This window comes from Ixodes scapularis, unplaced genomic scaffold (genome assembly GCF_016920785.2).
Source record: "Ixodes scapularis isolate PalLabHiFi unplaced genomic scaffold, ASM1692078v2 PGA_scaffold6__148_contigs__length_123643588, whole genome shotgun sequence".
In the NCBI taxonomy this organism is placed as follows: domain Eukaryota; kingdom Metazoa; phylum Arthropoda; class Arachnida; order Ixodida; family Ixodidae; genus Ixodes; species Ixodes scapularis.
Window position 1 is genome coordinate 98,307,085 of NW_024609881.1, and position 22,341 is coordinate 98,329,425.

The 22,341-nt window shown below is 44.2% G+C and overlaps 1 protein-coding gene across 1 annotated transcript in view; it reads left to right on the forward strand.

The window, feature by feature from the left end:
• Window positions 1-22,341, forward strand: part of LOC8041395 (protein PRY1) — a 78,092-nt gene that overhangs the window by 409 nt on the left and 55,342 nt on the right. The window lies entirely within an intron of this gene.

Below are 22,341 nucleotides of genomic sequence, written 5' to 3' on the forward strand. Positions count from 1 at the left end.
CCGCACAATTTTTCCGTCTCTTATCATAGCCCCAGCCTTGTGCCTGCAGCACGAGTGAAACGTTTAGCACATATACGCTTCGTGCGCGATCAAAATATTTCTAAGCATTATCGCTTTAGTCGTTTTGGATGACGCTCGGCTAGTTTCTAAGTGGAACCATATGTCTATTTTACTAATTAAAGAGTTAATTAACACATTTTACCTAATTACTCACCAGATTGTGACGGTTATTGGCCCCTTGAATGTCCGCCGAGCTATAGAGACGTATAGTGAAGTCATAGCAGTAAAGACGCCTTTTTTTAAAAATGTGTTTCGAATAAAAAATTATATTATCCGGTATATAGAAGAAGCAATTAAAGCAGTGCTGGTTTGTAGAGCAAGTCCAATGAATTTGTTCTAATCTAAATTGATCAGGTAAATGACTCTTTGCAGGAAAAGCTAGGGTGTCAGAGGAGGTTCGGGTGACCCTGGAGACTCCGAGTCATGCTTGCAACGAAGGACGGTCGAACATGCTCGAATAATCTAGGTTGAAAAATACTCCAACCGCTAAGAAACATAGCATAGGATAAATGACAACATTAACTTGGCATAGCCAAAAAAAAAAAAAACACGTCTCTCGCTTTCTACGTAGGAGGTGCCATCGGCAACACAGACAAACTGAAAGGCTTGGTTAACGTAGTCCTATTTCTCGGAAATGCCCTTGCATGCGCCACTAAGAGGATGCCGCGCTTCTTGTTTCTTGTTGCACGTGGACGCATCCCTGCGGATGAACCCACGATTTTGTCGGCGAACACAGAGTTTGCAGACAAACCCGCATTTTTCCAGACCGGGTATGGGTACTGCGCGTGTGCAAAAGACAGATTCGCTTGAGGCGAAGCATCTGCTCATGCGCAGTGCAGACAGCGGCGCCACGACAGTGGCGTGATGTCAGAGAGTTGAGTTGGTCCATAAGCCAACGACACTTTAAGAAACTTATGGTGTGGTCTATTATGTTCGCGCTTTATGCTTCGTGATTCGTTCTTCGACATTCGTATTGACTAATGCTGCAGTCTCGATGGTTGCGGAGCAGTAGAACATTTCCAAAAGTGCGCGCCATCTAGTAGCCGATGCGCCACTTGTCAGAGTCCGCCATTGTTTGGGCACGACAGGCTCTGAGCGTGTATAGTATACGAGGCCTGCGTCAGCTTTCGGCATGCACTCGGATCCATTCACACCCTTCGTGACCGAGCAATGGCGACCGTCTATGTTTCTCGATGGAGTTTTGAAAAGGGTCTGCAGTAAGATGCTCGAAAGCAGCCCGGCCAAGCGCGTTCATGCTATCAGTGATTATAGCCGTACTTCTTCATTTAGGTACAATTAAACGTCCGTAAAAGATGTTCATACGTGTTGCCCATCTACCACTGCGCAACCGCTGGTTCACCATTATTTTTTTTTGTTTGTTCATTACGCATACTTTTTTTACTCTTGCAACTCCAACTTTCTTATCGTAGATTTGGAGGTTGCTTCAAAAAGGCTTGTCAGCAAAAAAAAAAAAAAAAAAAAAAAAACCACATAATTAATGTTGTCTGCACTTTGATACAGCAAAGCATGCAGTATAGTAGTAGTATCAAAATGCATTTTGGCTTCTGCTCCTACACAGCCTCGAGAGTTTCATGGGAGCTATATATCTCTCTTGATCTAGCTTCAACACAGAGGCGTACCATACTTCGCGTGATGCTCTGGAGAAACATATCATACTTTACCTCAATCCTTCAGCTTCGGCACGCAACCATTTGAATAAGAACGTGAAAACGCGAAAATTGCTTTGTATAAAATCTAGCTTTTAATTAGGAGTAGCCCAGTCTTTCCACTATCGTCCGGTAGGTCCCTGACGTTCTTTCATGCCTTAGGCCTGGGCTCGAGAGACCCGATTAGGCATTCGCTCTTGCGAACGCATTCGATGTTCCCCCTACGGTAAAAGCCTGGAGCGCAGAAGCAGCCGCTGGCGCACTCCTTGGTGCAAACGGGTGGGATGCCTTCCATGCCGCACTTGAGTTCGGCACATCTTCTGCTCACGCATGCCTTGAAGACCTCCCTGGGGCCACACACCCACGGCGAGTGGGCCCCTGCTGCATCAAGATTAGGCGAATTAAAAAAAAATTGATATTTGCACACCATAGCTCTATTACAAAAGGCAGGAAAACGCGAAGAACTCCTAAATAATATAACGTAGTGATGCACCAGCCTAACGGAGGGTGGTAGGCGAAACTTGGTAAAGAGGCCTCTTTAATTATGATTACGTCGGCTGCCAGCCCTAGGTTTTCTGCACGTTTTGCTTGGAGTAACAGTGGGTATGGTGTACATTCAGTTTCACACATGATTCGAGTGTGGTTGATAACTCGATTGAAAAATAAGATAATCATCAAAGCACTCAGATTTGGTAATGTTACCTCACCTCTTCTACAAACTCTGGTAAACATACCATCAATCGAACTATTTAATGAGGCGTTAAGAAATAGGCTTGGCTAATACGCCGAACTACATATCTTCTAAAAAAATTGCTTGCTCTGTTGGTATTTTTATTGTGTTAATGTTTTCAGCTCGAATTTAAATTCACCTGTCACCCCTTCGTAATACCATATTAGCCATGAGGGTATTGAAATGAATAACTAACCAAACAAATAAACTGAAAATGTACCTCAGACGAGATGCTGAGCAAAAGAGAAAAAAAAAATGGAGAATAACGCCGAAGCGTGTGGAGCATACACAAAAATAAAAAAAATAATAGAAGGTACATGCCAAGGGTTATCTTTGCATTTGTTCCTTTAGTCTGATATTGATATCTTACATCTCGACCTTGGAACGTCATAAATTAGCATGATGTTTTGTGTGTGTGTGTGTGTGTGTGTGTGTGTGTTTTTCATTTAAGAGATAGTTTGCTCTAGGAAACACGCATTGCGATTCACAGTGGAAAGAAAACGTGTCGTTCCAACAATGTCGATTACACGCGGCGAAGCCTGCTCACCAACACTGCAACAATATTTTGTATTCTATCGGTCGAGTGCATGGAAATAATAGATTAATTCAAGTGCAATATTTACTAAAAGTATATTGTGTGCTATGATTGTAGTAGGGCTGTAACGCGGATGTAAAGGGAGCCTCGTCAGGTGGCTTAGGACCCAATTTTCACTATTTTTCCGGGCCCAATTTTCTAAATAAACATTAATTCATCCCTTCTTTTCTAAATTTGGCACTGTAACCGTTCCAGAGGACATTTGTTTTGAGATTTTAAAGCAGGAGCTTTAAGGAGCCCGTGTCGCGCCGGCCTCAGTGGCGTGCGAGGAAAACCAGCGTGACGCGAAAATCCTGATTGGTCGATAGGGTCTTGATGTCACAGCCACATGACTTCGCGCGGAAATTTCAAACAACCCGCAACGCTTACGCAAAATGCGACGTCACGCGTATAGGTAAACTGATTAAAAATAATATGTAATGCGAATTAAAGGTCGCCGCATGTCTCAAACGATATCACTTTATAAGATAATTCCTTACCCCTAAAGGGAGGGCATTGAAGCATTTTAGAGGGACTCAGGTTTCGAACCCACGACCCGTCGGTTCCGAGCCAGGCACGCTACCTCTAAAGCCACGCAGACACTTCCTTTCCTCCTTATTTTAGGCCATGCAGACACGATTGCACGGCTTGAAAACAAGTGGGGTTTGTATGTGCAGCTAACGCGTTCCACTCGAAGATTAAGCGTTCTCCTGTAGTTTGTTTAATTTGAGGATTTTGCTGTTTATCTAGCTGCAAAATTTTTATCTGTATTACAATGAGGTGTGCGCTCCTCCTACATCAAAAGAAGGTTGTTTCCTTATTGCTTTATTGAGATTACGCGACTCGGAGCGTTTCGGCCAGAGTTTATATAATGTGCGCTATAGGAGGTTCGGCTGATGCCAATGTCTAGGGAACTTATAGTTTCCAACTGAAGCAGACAGCGAACAGTCTACTTTTAAGGTGCTTCTGTGTATTTCTATTTGAAAACTCGTGTGCAATTCGTGCCTTCGCAAGAAAATAACGTAAATCACCTATTTTGGGTCGCAGTGGTATAGTAGGTAAAGTTATAAAAGGTAATTGCTTCAGTTAGTGTTCTTTTTATCAGTGAGCGGTGTTTAACTTCGCTGCATACCTGGCCCAATCGTATGTTCCACTGCAGGTGTGTAAAGACAAGGGACGAATCTAAGCAAGATTACAATTGAAAGGCATGCAGGACTTTTTCAAGGTGGGGCAACATCCCAATGACGCTAATAATAATAATCTACGAGATTTATAGTCCACGAAAATTCCCCCTTTTACGAGCGGTTAAAAACTCATAAAAGAGTAAAAGTATGTGGCCTCTAAAAGTTGTTTTTTTTTTTTTTAATTACTACGTTGGTTTTATTGGGTGGTAAAAGTTTTCTGGCTTTCCCGTCTATTTCAAGTTTTTGAGCTTGCAGATCTTGAGTTTTGAGCGCCGGAACGAATCAACCTTTGCAGCTTTACATGAGGAGAGGGAACTAAACAAGTACTCTTTATTGCCAATCACACTAAGTTCTTGGCGTTGGCTTTAATTCGATCTTCTACATTCACAGGTAGTTTATTGATTTACTGTTGGTGAATAGGTCTTGACGTCTGTCTTGATTTTTTAGATGCCTTTCATTGTTCTGTTAAGGAAACATACCTAACAGTGTGCATAAATACACATATGAAGCAATTTCTACACAGTGTTGAAAGCCATGAATTTAAGAAAAAATAACGGTAACTGACCAATATTTTTATCTGCGCGAATGAAAAGTGTTTTATGCTATCGATCACTAAATAAGAATTCGTATTATTTGTTTTACCAATAAAGCGCTGAAAGAAGATGCACCCAGCTTTGCCATAGAAATCCATTACCGGAAGTAAATGTTAAAGAGGTTTTTGTATGCTTCAATTTGAAACTGCACACTAGCGTCAGCTGAACATCTAGCGTACATTAAAAAAATATACCGTATTTTGTCAAGCGTTGCTGAAGCTTTTAAACGTTATTCGAGCTGCGTGAGCAACACCGTCATGTTCGCCGAGTCAGTTCATTTATGAATCTTAAGAAATTGAAATGGAGATTCGGCCCGCAAAATGTCTTACCTCTCGCATATGTCACAGAGGCCACTAGAAGAACCAGAAAAGCGGACAGCAGAAGCGCCTTCATGTTTTGATGTTCGATCGCAGTTGAACAATCGTTTCTCATTTTCAGCTCTTGTCGGGGTGCTTATATACGTGTCAGCGTTCCCATCGAAACAATGAAGACCACGACTTAATCAGAAAAAGAAGAGGGCGAGGGACATGAAAATTTTAAAGAGAATTTTTCGGTCACAGTTTGATACAGATTCCTTTTGTTGCGGCAGGTTTGACAGATAAAGTGCGGTCGCAGGACTATGATGATGCTGGATTCATATTCTAGATCAGCATTTGGCTGTGCGCGGGTCATCAGTCTGAAACGGGAGTCTCAGCTTAATTGATAATAATTTTACGGTGGAGCAGCTGGTAAGAACAAAACGAGCATGAGTATTTTATTTATCTGCGGTCTAACGGATGTTCTCATATAGGATGATCCAAATTGAAGGGTTTCTTCTCAAGGTGCTGGGAAAAAACCGATTCCTCCAGTGAAGCGTGACTCATTCATTTTTCTTTTTTGGTTTCTGCCAGGATAGTTTAGATTAGAGCTTCTATGTTCGTAGCCCTTCGTAGAAAAAGTTTCCTTCCTTTTTTATTTTTATGCTGCATGTTTTAGTATAAGAATGTCAACAAGCTTTTAAAATATATTTATCACGTGGTTGTTGAGTCAGAATATATTTTTTTTAATAAAATGTATCCCTGCGGTATGCTGTCCTTAGGAACAAACACATGGGCGATTTAATATTTATGTAGATTAAGTTTATGCGCTCCTCCAATGTTTTATAAAAAGCCTGATTAAAAAGGTACTCCTCAATAGCTTGTCTCATTGCTTAACAACTGGTTTATTTTTTATTATTTTTTACGTTTAACGCGTAGTTTGATGAGAACGCACACCAATTGTTTCTTACGTGCTTTAGTGCGCACGCATGACGAACCACGCAATACCTTTATAGGGTTATTTGTACGTCAATTTAGGTAACGTGTATTAGGGTTTATGTTCGTGGCCGAAATCCTACAATGTGCGGAGTAACAGATCCCGCCAGTGCAGAAGTCGTGTACACCGCTTTTTGAGCCCACAAGACGCAAGATCGAGTGGAAACGAAACAATCTTTAAGTTAACGCCCTTCATAAATAATCAAATGTGAATTACATCGCCCGTGTATTTAGATGCAAGCATTCTCTTGTCATATGGGTAATAAAAGAAAAGAAAACGCGAATAACTTATTGTTTTTAAGATATGCTTCACGTCGTCAACGCGTAATGAGTGGAGAAACCTGAAATTTAAAAATAAGACTGTGGTGTGCTTGTTTCTTTGACTGCTTCTTTCAATCCAGAACGTAGAAAACGTACGAATGTCTTTGTAAATGTATTGCCCAGTATACTTATGTTCGTAAAATAAAATTTTAATTAAAAAGTGAGAAACACAATTGGTATTATAAAAAAAAAATTATCCCAGGATTTTAAGCGCTCTCTTTCTCTAAACAGAAGGTAAGTCTTTCTCGATAATCAGTATAAGTATTAAGGTACCTTTGCATTGGAACTGCAGGTATTGAATATCGCAGCAACATAAACAGACTCGAGGAGGTTCTACGCGTGGTAGGGCTTTACCGGCTGGGTACCAGCATGAGTGTTAAAGTGCAAATCCTTGATGTACTCAAATAGTTGAGTATCCATAAGTAGCTTTGTCTGAATCCGTGCTGATTCTAAAAATAAAAGAAGTCATTGCCCTCGAGGTTGGACATGATGGCTGTAAAAATGACGTGCACCTTGCACGGAACGCTTGTCAGGGAGATACGCCGATAATTTGAGGAGTTGAACTTTACGGGCCGATTTCAAAATTGCTTGGACGATACCAAGACCCCAGTCAGTTGGAACAGTGCCATTGTCAAGACTTTGCTTAAAAAGAGAAATAAAAGAACAGAGACCGAGTAATTTAACATTTTAGTACCTATGAAGATATGGCATCATCGCCGGCGGCGCAGTGAGACGGGAGTTTATCAAGAAGTTTGGCGATACCGTTACTTGTGAATGAAATGGGAGTCATGGGTGCAAATTGAAACTCCGGTGGCTAAGGAAGCGGCAATGATTCTTGAGTGAATCCACGCGAGAAAAGCTATTCAACATGTGTCCCGCTTTGCTATCGGAAAGGGAGTCACCCCTTTGGTTTCTGAACAACGAATTACCCTCGAGTTTCAGTGGGATATATGATTTTCCTGAGCTTGCGAGGACCCGTTTTTAACAAATGTTAGAGTTTTTCTCCGAAAGACTCTTTTTTGATTATATATAAATATTTTTCTTATTTTTACCAAAGACTATTTGCGAATTAATTATCGTCTCTGTTATTTAATTTGCTTCCTGGAACAACTTCTTATTTTTGCTCAACATACGTTTAAGGGAATTTAAGGAATGTTGTTTGACACCAAATTCCGAATTGCGCACTTAGAGTTAAATTTTTATTCGACGGAGCGGCCTTGATAATGAGCTTAAAATTCTGATAAAAAATGAAAGACGTTTACAAATCTCTGTAATGTGAAATTAGAGCGCAGCTCTTGAGGAGGAGGAGGTGAGAGTACGAAGGGGAGGGTATGTCTCTCCTCCTCCTCCGCGCCCGCTCCTCCTCCCTTCCACGACTCCTACTCCTCCTCTTCCTCCATCCCTTCCTCTCTCCTCCTGCTTCAATAGACTACTTCCATAAAGCCCTGCATGCAACACGGCACGCGTTGCACTCTGGGAACTAGTTGGCCAGGGAGGAGAGTACCATGGTTTCGGTTTCGATCGACAGGTCGACAAGAGATTATACACAGAGCGTGGACTATAAACGGCCGTGATTTTATGTTTTTTGTCCCGAGAGTGTCATTTGTGGTCTCTAAACTAACCTAAATGGCCAGACCTCGAAGCTTTAGCACAAGACCGAGACGTATAGCTTGTCTTAACGCATGCTTGTTGTATTTTTGTACTTGGGCCTTTCTGTTAGCGTTTCGAGGTATGTGGACTAGCCAGTGCTGGGAATCTCGACGCTGCGAAGCTCGGGGATCTTGCTTGTGTACGAATCAACTATAGATGTAGACACCAGTAAGTATGTATATATCGAGCTCGCGCCTTTTGTTTGTTTAGTGCGTCCATAGACGAAATATAACTTTTTGCAATTACTGTGTTTCTTAATACGCCTGAGTACGCGAGGTAAAACTCGGAGGCGCCACTGAAAAGCTCCACTTGAACGCACTTCTCATCGCTTATCTGTAGTTCCCCGCAGCACTGCACGAGTTCGTGAAGTCCCCACCCGCTTGCATTTCACTAATATTCAACGTCGCGTATACGCATAAAGTTATCCTGCAACCATACAGGCACATTCGCACATACAGACCGTTTTAAGAAAGTAAAAGTCGAGCACTTGTGTGAAGAATGTCGCACCATTCGGTGGAAGTGCGCCGGACGTGCATGAACCCCGGTGCGCCAAACGAACGAAATTATACAAAACGCATTTGACGGTTGCTGATGGCCATAATATTTGTTATGTTTTTGCTTTCTTGCTCACTGAGTATGCCGAAATAATTTCAGACACACCGTTCAGGCACAGATCTTGGGCGTCAGTAAAAACTCGTCCAGAAAGGCTTAGCGAGGAGTAGGGGACGCTTGTTAAGGCCTCCGTTGTAGCTAGCCAATCTCAGTGTTTGCGAAAACTTAATCTTGAATCAGCATAAAATTTGAGTGTGAGATATGTGATGACACGAGGAAGACATCATAGTAGCTTTTGTGCAGTAGTGAGGTCGAATTTATTGTGTTTCTTTCAAAGTTAATGCGCCAGCGCTGGCTCAACTTTGATACTCCTGTGAGGATGTGGCTTGCTTTTCGCCCAATGAAGTAACAAGAAGCGGACGTTTGGCAAACAAAATACGTGTACTGCTCCAGGTGACCAAATTTCACTTGTAGTTCACTGGTACTGCACGGGATTATTAAAATTGAACTCAAAGATGAGGTGACTAAGTCACGTCTTACTACGTTCGCATACGCACGCACAATATCCGGTGTTTCGGGAATCAAAGAATGTTCCCCGGTCTTGGTTTTTGTATCGCTCGAGAATGAGTGTATTGTACATTCGTGAAAATTCAGATAGTCGAAAACGTAAGCAGCACGTTCGGTCGCGGCGTGAAAGCATGAGATGATGCTGCTCAGTCGAAACCGAAACTGAGTGGCCAACTAGTTCCCAGAGTGCACTGCGTGGTATTTCGCCGCGATGGGGCGCGTCGGTTTTGGAAGAAGTCTATTCAGTTTCCCCTCTATATTTAACGAGGAAAATAACGTAACTTGACTTGGTGTCACGTCTCAGTTTCTCCGCAGAATCTAGCGGTCAAACTGAATTTCCCTGCTAAGGAATCGATTTGGTGTTCAGGTCATGTAGCGGGGAATTAAATTAGAGTTAAGGTCACGTGACGTCTATTTTCCCGCTAAATCTAGCGGAGAAACTGAATTTGTCCGCTAGATCTATAGAGGAGAAACTGAATTTCCCCGCTAAATTTAGCGCGGAATTGAATTGGCTTTGAGGTCACGGGACGTCAATTTTCCCCCTAAATTTAGCGCGATTATGGCAACGCCGACGGCGACGCCGGCGACGCTCAACCCGGGAACGGCCGCCTAAGAGTTGTGTTAAAAAATGCATTTATCGAGATATTTGCTAAATATCTCGCTAAACCGAGCGACATCTTGCGACTGTTTGCTCGGTTTCCGGAGGTAAAAGTAGCTTAAACGTGAATTATCATATGGTCAGTGATGAAATCAGGAACGTTTATTTTGCTTACTTGGTCAAGGTTGTTGATAAAGATAGGTACAAAACCGCTTCGCCTCGGGTAGGGGTGGTTACAAGTTGGTGCAGCCCGAAACAGCAAGACAACGCAGGAAAATATTGCAGTGACGAAAATAAATAGCGCGAAAGACAAGGACAAGAGGAAGACTACACAAGACAAGTGTTTACTCGCAGTAAATAAGCGCTTATCCTGTGAGTAGGTACTTGTCCTGTGTAGTCTTCCTCTTGTCCTTGTCTGTCGCGCTTTGTATTTCCGCAATGTTAAACCAACTAGGCCAACAAATTAATTTGCTATTGCAGTGACCCGGATTTATATGCTGAAATGAGGGACCAAGCGTCGCCCAGTCCACACTTGGAAAATTGAATTAGCCTGCTAATATAACGTCGTCGTTTGGGTAAACTTCCGTTAAGTGCCCCAGACAACTATACATGGCATCATTAAATTCACTGGGGTTTGTGTTTGACAAACGATAACAAGTGCCGATTAAAACTTTACGAAAACCCAGCTGCAGTCGTATTCACAACGTTTCAAGAAACATGTCATAAGTTATTAAAGTAGGTTTTAAATTACCTTCAACTGCGTTGAGTGTACACAACCGCCCCTTGGGTTTGGACGGTCTTTACGATAGAAGGTATTTGACTGGTTCAATGTTAACTCTTTCTTGTCTACGCGTTTGCTGTCTACTGGAGCTTCGAGAAACCCGTATGACTCATGCGTCCATGCCGTCAGTCCTATTACATTTGAGAACTGAGACGGCCGTCTCAGTAGCAGACTAAATCCAAGAAAATTCAGAGAGGTGCAACGAGTGGAGACGGTAGCCTTGAAGTGCTGGGCAGCCCCACAAAAGATAACTTAAAGTGGCAGTACAGGCAAATAAAACATTTTAAGTGCGATAATATTTATTTCAGCAGCTGTCTTTGTAAGTAGATAATGTTGACAAAAAGCAGAGAGCACTGAACGTGTTCAGCACAAACTGCACACTTATTTTTATAGCTCTGTATTATTTTTTTCACATTTTTCTCATATGTTTAAAATATGTTTATAACCTTAACGTTCTAACTCTCGTCCATGTTTTTCATCCATGAAGCTCGTTCGTGATGCTCCTCTATTACGCTCGTTCATGACGCTCGTTCATAACATTCAATAAAACAAATCATAAAACGCATTCTGTATTTAAAAAAAAAAAAATTCCGGCTGCATTCAAACTTTTGCGTGACGTGTCTCACAGCCACACGGCGTGCTGGTGTGTGCGTGAATGAACATGTTCGTTGAACTCATGACGCTGCTCCTTCGATAGCTTGACAAAAAAAGAGAGAAGCAAAAAATCCAAGTGCATTGTACACCTCCGATTGCCGTGTGTCACAAATACAGCAGCACGACGCTTCCCTAATTTTCTATCATTGTGTCGCTTTGTTTCAATGTCGCCTCTCGATCTCGATCTTGAGGGTTTTCATGGTATTTTTCGCTTCCGCTCTCGAATTCACGCCTCTGTCTCGTCCGTACTTCTACAACGAGTCTTCTCTGCCAATACCAGCTGGAAGCCAAGGCCGGCTAATGACGTAATGGTTCAAGTTTAAGCTCAAGTCTGTTACCCTCAAAGACGTTTGTTTGAACGTATTAGATCAGGGGATGGGGAGAGAAAAAAAATTAAAAATCAAAAGCATTGAATACATCGGCAAAAAAACACGCTTAAACAACGCACTTAAAGGGCCAGGGAAACGAAATTCTGGTGCTAATTTTCTCGCTTGAATGTGTTTCCTGTTGCACCCTAATCTCAAAAACACCAGTCTTCCGTCGAAAGGCACAAGAAAACTAATTTTAAAGCTAAATAAACGATCTTTCAATGTGCACCTGGTGGATGCATACAGAGACTATTTGGGAGGTAGTCTAGCAACGTTGTGGAATCTGCTACGTAATCGTGACGTAACAGATTCCTTCGGAGCAGTGCCGCTCTTTGGCATTTCACCATTTTCCTTCTTAGCTTTCCTCCGAGCTAAACTCACAAATCGCGCATTGTACCAAACAGTTCAAGAAGACGGAAAGGAGGGACTCCCCTCTTTCTCGGACCCTCGTTCGTGCAACCGGAAACAGCCATTCTCCCCCTAGAAAGTTAGCCCGTCGCTCAAAACTCAAAAAAAGTTGCTTTCCCCACCCCGTTCAGCCCTAAGCTGACAGTGTTGCGGAAGCTCCGTGCTCCTTGTGCCAGCCACACGCTCGTCACCTAACGGGTACTTCGAACGGCTCGGTTGTAACGCGCTGACGCTATTGACACCACCAGAACGTTTACAACGCCACCAAGGGCAAAGCTCATAACCACGCCTGCCTTGCTACTCCACGAACGCGGGAAATCTTTTCTTTCTGTTTTTGTTTGCGCCGGATATCCCATGACGCATCGCGCTCTCCGTTCGCTTCTCTTCGAGCGCTTGCTCGAGTGCCCCGTTTGGAACAAAAAATATATCCAGTCGTTCGAAATACAAACGTGCGATTATCATTTACGGTTATTATCCGTCATGCTTGACTCATTTAAGAACGAAATTTGAATATTTCAACATTTATTTCCGTACCGCTTTAAAACGGACTGTACAAGATTATAACAATCATTATTTGAACAAACGATGCAGTAATAACATCAATTACAAGAAAACTTCAACGCACATGGGGTCTAAAACAATTTACATCACAACATCGAAGCCGTGCACTTTTCGCGAAATATGGTTTCGTTAGTTCCAGTGGCTATACCGTTAGGGAGGCGGTTCCAGTTTTAAGAGATAATGCAAGATGAGAGTATTTGAATCTATTGGTGCGACCGAATAGAGGTGTAATTTTTAAGGAGTGATTGTGGCGCAATTAAATGGATGCGGCAGGCTTGCAGTGGGTGAGCATGAACGATGGCATGTCGTAATAAAACTTGTGAAATAGAGTGAAACGATATATTTTGCGGCGGGAGTAAAGTTCCGACATGCTGGTTTTTAAGGAATAGTTACGATTAAGGAAGCGGGCAGCTTTGTTTTGTATGGACCCTAATTTTTTCATGAGGTATTGTTGATGACGGGCCCATATCAAGCTGGCACATTCTAATTTTGAACGAACGAGGGTTTTATATGCAGTACGTTTAACGACCTGTTGTGCTGAATACAAATGCGTACTAAGAAATCCTTGTGTTTTTCTGTGTTTTGTTAACAATGTTATAAATGTGACCATTCGAAGTCAGTTCTTCGTTGAAAGTAATTCCTAAGTACTTATATGAGGGCAAAGATGTTACCAACCCGGAGAAAATAGATTAAGAAAGAACGTGGTGTTCAAAACAATTACAAAAATTAACCTTGGTATTAGCAACATTGATATTCATTTGCCATAAAAACAACCATTCTCCCAATATGTCGATGTCACGCTGAACAATCTCTGACTTGTTAGGATGAGAAATTTGGCGGTACAGAACGCAATCGTTGGTGAAGAGCTTTAGAAATGACGAGATTAGTGAAGGTAGTGAATTTATGTAAATGAAAAACAAAGGCGGTCCTAGGACACTGCCCTGGGAAACTCCGGAGTTTAGCACAACAGGAGAAAATAAGGTATCATCTATAAAAACAGACTGTTTGCGATAACTAAGAAATTTTAAAATGCAACTGATAACATGACTAATAATGTTTAGTTGAGAAAGTTTTACTAGTAAAAGGTAATGAGGTACAACATCAAAGGCTTTAGCGAAATCAAGAAAAATGGCATCCATAGTACTAGAGTCAATGAAGGTACTATGAATTTCTGTTACAAATTCCAATAGCTGAGTTGCACAAGCAAGATGTTTTCATAAGCCAGATCAAGCCGCACGCTTTTTTTTTTTTTTTTGGTGGCGATGCTTCAGCGAGTCGTGAAAGAAATTCGTCTTCCTCAGACCCACTACATACTTTCCGAAGTCTAGCCATACGGCTTGTAATTCGCCTGATCGACTTCTCGTGCTCATGCGCCGGTAAACTGGGATGTCGACTACAGTCACCAAATCTTCTAAGGTTAGCAGCTGAACGACAGGGGGAAATAAGAATGCCTGGGGACGTCAGAACACCGATTACTGCTTGCAATGATTAGTGGGTGCGCTTACAAAAATATAAAACGAGTTTTAATTGAAATCGTAAAGGATTCACTCAGTACACTGCGTTCAGTGTGAATTGAAACTTAATAGCTTTTTTTCTAATGAGTTCCTTTTGAACCATGACACGATATTGGCCACCGAGTTTTAAATAAAATTTTTAGCAATTGCATTTCACAAGAACTTTTGGCAATATTGTTCAAATATAAGTTTTGCAATTGCAATGGAGTTCCATCAGAATTCTTTTTTCCATTGGGTTTCAATAGAATTTGTGCAACTGTGTTTCAATCAAAAGTTTTTCAAAATAAAAGACTGCAATGCGGCGGCAAAAACAGTTAAAGATTGATTCTCGCAGACTCGGGGGCAAAATATACTTTTGCATCATGGTGCCCCTAATAATGTTATTAGTGCCACTCCCTAAACTATCAAGGTAGTGTGTAAATTAAGTGCCTGGATGAGCAAAAATGCAGAAATTTTAAATGTGAATTTCCGCATTTAAGGCTGGTTCACACATACAGTGCAGCGCTAACTCGGCCCTGTTAAGGCAACAAGTCACTGCTACTCCCATGGCTTGTATCGTGTGTTCTGAGTTGCCTCCTTTCATACAAAGGACTGATGTCCCGGCTCGTAATACTGATTCAGTGCTGAGGTAGTGCTGCGCTGTGAACAGGATACCTTGCTCGGACATTGAAGTTTAGATAAGCAGATCAATGTGTAACTGTGCATCTTTTTTTTCTTTATGAGTTACCAGTACTCACGTGGGTGCGAAGGCAGTACAAGGTCCCCCCTGGACACAAAGGCAGTGTACCATATACTCGAAATTCACATTTTTAATTAACCAGTTATTACTCCTTCCCACGGTTTTACGCAGTCATTTTCTGAACCCTGCATGCGTATATAGGCAAACATATAAGTGACACTTGCACTCACTTTCCCCTTCCCTCGAAACAGCGGTTACATCTGGACCACGTACATGTCATGCAACCAATTGCCGTCTTCCCTCTTAGAGCTCTCTATCTAGAAACCCACGCTAGGAGTATAATTTTTAATACATTTCATTTGAAAGTCTAGATACACTGCTTTGAGTCTCTGTTGAAAATCAAATGTTTTTTTCTACCGCGTTGCAATTGAGGTTTTTGATGGGCCATCTCATTCTGACTCATTCTGACTCGTCGGAATATACCTAATGAGATGGCACGTCAAAACTTCGATTACAACGCAGTAGAAACAAACATTTGATTTCAACAGAGACTCAAAGCAGTGTATCTAGACTTTCAAATGAAATGTATTAGACATTCGTATGAGGTGGCACGGCTGAACCTCAATTGAAACGCGGTGGCCAATAGTTTTCGGAAACTCCTTAGGGACTCGTTACAAAAAATCAATTGTTTTTCAACACAGACTCGAAACGGTGTCAATAGGCTTTCAAATTACATTCATATGAAATATATTAGAAACTTTATGCCGTAGCGCGTCGAAACTTCAATTGGAACGTGGTGACCAATAGTTTTCGTAAACTCCTTACGGACTTGTTACAACACTCGTTTGCATTTCTATTGAGACTCGAAAAGATACGATGAGTAGACTCCATAAACTGTCAAATGAAATTCATTAAAAAATGTTGTAAGAGTCTGGACTGAAGAACAAAAACATTCCGAAGACGAGAGTTATTCCGGTTGATCCCTCAAACATTCTTCGTTATCCCCTGCTCCCCTCATCCCAACTAATGAGGGCCGTCTGGCCTCTCGCCATTGCATGCAACTTAGTATTTACTCTTTGGCAAGTCTTCTCTCTCTCTCTCTTTCGCTGGAAGAGGCTTACGTCGAGAGCTATGAGCTGGGAGAGGCCGGCTTAAACTGTTTCCCAGGTGTGCTGCTCGTCAACACGGCGCCGGGCGATGTTGCCAGTCATTAGCGGTACACACGACCGGTCGCTGACTGTCAATGGGATCAATGGAATATGCCACACCCCGGCCCGGGGGTTGAGAGGGGGGGCGGGGGGACGACAGGAAGGAACGTGACCTTCACAAAGGCATACCATAGCACTGGGCTCTGGATTTGTATGCGAATCACTTTCCAAAAAAATATGGCGGCCTAGGACCGGTCTTGCCGTGACATATGCCAGCTGAACGCACAACGTTCTGGTTAAATCAGGTAAGTTTTGCCTTCAAGATGGGTTGCCCTGATTTTTATCCACTCCGTTCAAAACCTGTGGCTGTGTGTTGGCGCACGCGGGTTTCCAGATAATTAAAAAAGGCAAAAGGTCTGGTTCACGCGGTTACGTAGGTTCTGTGCAGAGAGACCTTGGAGACATGCTGATACGACAGTAACAACAAAGTCACCGTGACAACTGTTTGCACGACAGAGCATGAAAAACGATGCAGGGCGCACCCAATTCGGTACGCTCTAAATGGTATGCGCTGGACGCCATATTTGAGTGCGCTGCTTAAATGTGCATGCTCAGAACTAACTCACATTAATAGGCTGCTAAGACCGGATTTTTATGGTGTCGAATGCACGTTGGAAAAGAATTGTGGAAGCCGCGACGTCAGCACTCGCTTAGCATTAACGCACACGGCTGTGGCCGACAGTGAATACTCCCTATTAAGGGTATATTTACACGGGGGAGCAGTCCTCCCTTTGCTCATCTGGGTGCGTATCACGTGGTAACGCTTTCACGCTTTTGCGCGGAGCAGAGTTGACGTGGACATCCCACGGGGATGGGGGAACAATTGGGGTGTGTGTATGTTTGTACACCCTAGAACTTGGTCTGTCTCAACGGGCGACTTGTCTCCCAGCTGTAGATGAGAAATCTAGCTAGTGTAGTTCAACCGCTAGCCTGGGCTCTTTAATGTGCATAACGCAGTAGTGATACGATGCTCATCCGGATCGACACGGGCAGGGGTTGGGATTGAACCCGGGATTCTGGGTTCTTCAGCGCGAGCTTTCGCTCCACATGCTCCGAGCTGGTGTGCGCTAGCCCACTCCCTAGGGGATGGGGGTGCTTTTGCTCGGGCTGTACAAACGCTCCCCGCCTTGGCATGGGATCTATATGCGATTGGTGGTATTTTGATCCCGTGTCTGGCAACTTTTCAGACTTTGAGCAGCGAGATGCCTGTGGTGGCATCGGGATCGCCTAACTTGTTGTATGCTCGCGCTGTAAAGCATGTCGTCCGGGGTACCCGAAGGAACTTCAATATTGATCAATGCCATCCTTAAACGGGTTGTGCAACAATTTTCAGACTTTGGCCAATTACCGGCGGAAATTAATCTGCGTCACCTATGAAACGAAAAGCAGAAAACCGTATTTTCTTGCGAGCGCTAGTTCTCTTAAAAAAAAATGAAACAAATCGAAGGTCAAAGCGCCTCTCAACTCTCCACGTCGTCTTTCGAGTGGCGTGCTCTGGGGGTTCACGTGGTTTCCCTTCAGAGACCCCAGCCGCTTCCTCCGCGATTGTCGACTTTTAAAGGATTAGCCTCGTCGAAGTTCGCGGCTAGCGATGGACACAAAAGACGGTTCGCCACAGGGCTGACGGCGTGTCTAACATCGGAGGGGGACAGGTTTTGTTGACTTCCGCGTATCCCCCAGAGACGGTGTCATTTTAATTCCCGTAGCCGCCACAGGCGGCTCCAAATTGGCAATTAATTCGTTTTTTGCTTTGCGATTACGCAGCAGAATAGCAGTTTTTCGGGGAAAGGTGACGCGCTTTTAGCCACTTGGGTTTGCATAAACAATACAAAAAATGCAAACTGCCAATTCTTTCATCGTTAAAATCGTTGCACTGCCCCTTTAAACCGCTCCTCATGCAACTGGTTTTTGATTCCACGTCCTTTGCGTTTTATCTATCTATTCAAGAAGCCTCTTTATTTTAGCAGGGAGCAGTTCGCCGTCTTCTGCATTTAGCCGCGTTGCTGTCATAATAGCGTATTGTGGTTACATGCACGCCTCCAACGAACCCTGTTGTCGTGAGTGCGACCGCTAAATACGTCTGATAACACTGACAGCCTTCCCGGCTTCCCGCTAACGTGTACTAGAGTGGGGAGGTGTGCCGTGCTCCGGCCGTGCAAGTGTCGTGATGTGCGGGCACGCGGGTGACGGCGCTGTGCGGCAAAGCGCGGCCATCTGACGGCTGGCAGAGGCCTGCGGTTGCAGCAGATGCATTATGTGGCGTGAAAATGGCCGTATTTTTCGTTTGTCTTTGCCTGCTCAGTTGTAAAGAAGAATACGTTCCGTCCTGTATCACACCCTATGAAAGCGCGTGACTTCCGCGAGCGGCAGAAACTTATATTAAAAGCGCAAATGCCCTTTGGGAGTGGTCAGTTACCTAAAGTCTTTCTTCCTTTTTTTTTGTTTTACTGTTATAAATTAATAATTTTCTACATCACCTTGCATGCCAGCATTAAGAACGCGAAGTTTGAGCATAATATGATATGCGACTCTTTCCTCTCCTAGTGTCAAAGCTATTTGAATTATGTTTTTGGCAGCTGTACATTATGCCGACCTTTAAATACCTAGTTTTTGTTATTGTGTTAATGCATCTTTTTTGTGTTGCATGGATTAAAGAAAAGGAACTTTTCTTGACTTCTGAATTCTCAGCAAAACTCATAGACCAGGAAATGTCTGAATTTATTTCATCTAGTGAGTATGCCTCAAATGAAAATAAACACATAGAATGCCAAGATGAATGGAGCGGCTTCAATTGCTGTCGTAATCGAAGAGCAAACCCGCTTTGAGATATTTGCTTTCTCTGACATAAGTCAAATATCACACAATCTCCTAAGACTTCTTTTTTTTTCTCTCTTCATCAACTTTTTTTCTTGTAAAAGACGGTCCAATTTCGCGAACAGAGGACGTCGCTCGGCGCCCGAAACAAGTAGCTTTTATCTTTGCATGTGTTGTATCCCACGTTGCTCCCCGGCACTAAACAGCACACACCGTCTTTTTCTTTGCTGTATTTGCCATCGTTGTGAGTCCTTCGTCTCTTCCGCACAGCTAGCTGCCACTCACTATTGTATCGTTTGAATTCGCTTCACACACAACGCCCAACAAGAAGAAATAGTCACACCAACATGCCCTAAGCCAGCCTCGCTAAACACTGCGGGATCGGCCTCAAGGCCCCGCTGTGACTGGTAGCGCAACCCCAGGCCTCTGCCCCACAATTGGGGCACTCGACGACACCCAGCTCCTATGGAGATTCCGATGCGGTCAGCACACCTCCCAGTTCTAGTACACCCTATCTCCGCCGTTCGTCTGAATGCTCGATTCGGGGAGGGAGTTCCACTGGTTCCTCCAATCACTCACGTCGCACACATCCCTCACCAGAAACATCCCTCGTGAAAAATACTCCGTTATGAGTCACGGTTTTACTGTAGCTGTGTGGTTTCTGCCGTTTACGTTGCTGTTTTCGTTGCCGGTTTTGTTGCGCAATAAGACGCCGATGTTGGCAAACCGTCTATTGTGCTGAGTTTACATCCACGGGCTCGTATACGTGCCGGAGTTTCCGTAAAGACAATAAAAACTCTGACTTGACCATAAATAAAATCGAATGTATTTAAATTATCGCTTGATCTGTGTCACACAGCGACAGCAGCTCGGTGCTCGCGTAATTCGCTATAATTTTGGCGCTGTGTTCCTTTCTGCGCCGCCTCCTCAGCATAAATCTTAGGATTTTCACCATTTTCGATTCCGCTCTTGATTTCACCCCTGTGCCTCAGAAGTTTCTCGTCCACGACGAGCGTGTGTGGTACACTGGTACCACACACCAGTAGCTGCGTCGTCCGACCGGTTTGTTTATTGTTCCCCAGCGCATAGTAAAAAAAAAATAATTGCGGTCTTGTTTTTCTTGAGTTTTTCCCCGAAAACCTACACGAACAAAATTTTGGCAAAAAAATGTACCACATAAAAGCTCCTTCGTCAAGAAATTCATGGCACTCGGTTCATAGCCTTATTTACGCCATTTTCTAATGACACCCCGTAGAGTAAGATAGATTTCTGCTTATGCTCTGTTTTTCTTTTCATTTATCTTAAAGGGCGCATTGAGTGTAGTATCGTTTATTCGGTGAATTCTCCATAAACAAGGGGGCAAAATCAAACCATTTATAGGCAATCTGCGACGGCGTCTGGCACGTGAACAAGCCGATTACCCCAAGCATTTCTGGACCGCACTGAGCAGCTGAGTTATGACTCCATCTAGTGGAACGGTGCGAAATTACGCCGGCAGAATCAGGGGACAGCGGTCCCCGTAGGCGCACTACGGGTGACGTGGTCGTGAGTTCAGTAGTCTCGTGGAGCGTTTTAATCTCACCATGCTACAACATTTCGCGATGTTTGTATACAACCACCAAGAACTGGGAGAGCAGTGTTTCTTTGTTCCTCTACTCCGATAGAACAGCGGTCCATGAAGTGACAGGGCATACACACGCCATGATCCTTTTTGGCCGAGAAATTCTTATGCCATGCGATATCGCCTTCTCAAGATCGCCAGATCGTGCCACCGACCCAGCGTCTTACCTTGGCAGTTTAATGAGGCGTCATGGGCAGCGAGAATGCCTCTCCATCGCTTCCTAACGCATGAATGCGCGATAGAACGAGCGCACCCCGGAAGAACTGTTTGAGCCGGGAGACAAAGTGTGGCTTTACAACCCGCTGCGAAGACGAGGACATTCGTCTAAACTGTAACGTCACAGGCAAGGGCTGTTCATCATCACCGCGCGGCCTTAGGCGGTGTGGTTCGTGGCAGCGAATTCCAAAACGCTACAGCTACGACGCCTGTCGTTTCGGAGGATTTCGGCTTCCAACAAGACAACTTTGCCCGGCGTTTGCGTCCCTTTGGTATGACTATTCACTGTTGCACTTGAGAACTCTACCGGCGGTCCTTGAAGATCAAATTGACTGGCAACCTTGGGCAGTCCAGCACGCAAGGGCGTTTAAATACAAGGAGGTTAGAAGTACTAGGAGGGGGCACGTTGCAATATTGGTGAAGTCTAGTCATAAAAAGTTTAAACGATTTTGTGCCCAGCGTGACCGCAGATCTCTCTGGCGATTGGTGCTCGTGACATGTCACGTGTGAAATGGATGGTTGATCGTAGGAGGATTCCTTGCAGGCTCGCGCGCGCTCCGTCCGGTAGGTTTTATCAGATCGAAGGCTAGGCTGTGGTGCATTCTAGTACCCCATAGCAAGACGAAGGCTAGCTACGGTCACGAGACGCGGTCACGTTGGCGTGGTAAGTGAGGAGAGTAAAGAGGAAAATGAGAAAGAGGCGAGGCGTCAAGGGAGCATGGCTTCTGGAGGCTACGCGGCCGACGTCATGCCCTCTCCTACCCTTCCATCCTCCTTGTTTAAATAAGGCAGGACCCGGCATGACATCAGGCCCAGCGACGCCGGAAAAAGAGCCCAATCCCAGGCTGCCTTGCGCATCGACGCGCTCTCATCCAACCTAAATACAACCAAGCTCCCATCGTCTGCTCAGTGCTCGGTCGACTGCGTTAGGCTTAGGCTACGTTTGCTTCGTGCTTCCGGTCTGCTCGCTGTCGCATCTGGCTTTTCGATACGATCGGCGCACCAAAAAAAAGTTCCAGTGCGAGCCCGCATTGTAATCGCGGCGGAGGGAAACCAAGACCTCCTGGAACCAGGGCTTGTACGACTTTCTCAACCCGCGGTGCCATTCTCAGTGCTCGCGCGTCCGACGATTCACAAGCTCGCTTTCCAAAGCCGCGCCTGACCGCGCTATGACCCGCTCTTGACGACGCTCCCTGCGCGGTGTCGAGAGCGTCCAAAACACACCTACTTTCCACTGGTCAGGCAAGTGTTGGGCTCCAAATCTCGCCTCTGCGACACTGATTCGGTGGACGCCGCATGAATCTATGGGGTAAACAACCGCGTTGCCACGGAAATGCCATTGCAACGAGGGTTGTTTGCCCCAAAAATCAATGGGGACACCCACTGACGAGCTCCCCATTGGTTGAGAAGAGTTCGTGGTTCCGCCTACTTCCGTTACACCTCGCTCCTTGCATTGGACATAGGGACGCCACCTCCTGCTCCTTATAACCTCCTTGCCAGCACGCCACACAACTATAATAGCTGCTGCTCCAGCATGCCGGCCACTCTGGGATCTGGTGCCGACATGGTCGCCAGAGACTTAAGCCTTGTACATCTTTAGATTGGTTACTTTTATCGTCCTAATGACGGCAAACCTTGCAAGAAATCGGGGCCAGGGCCCACTCCTTTTGTTATCATACTTGTAAAATGTGTCACTTCGTTTTGTTTGAAATATACGGATTTTGTCAAA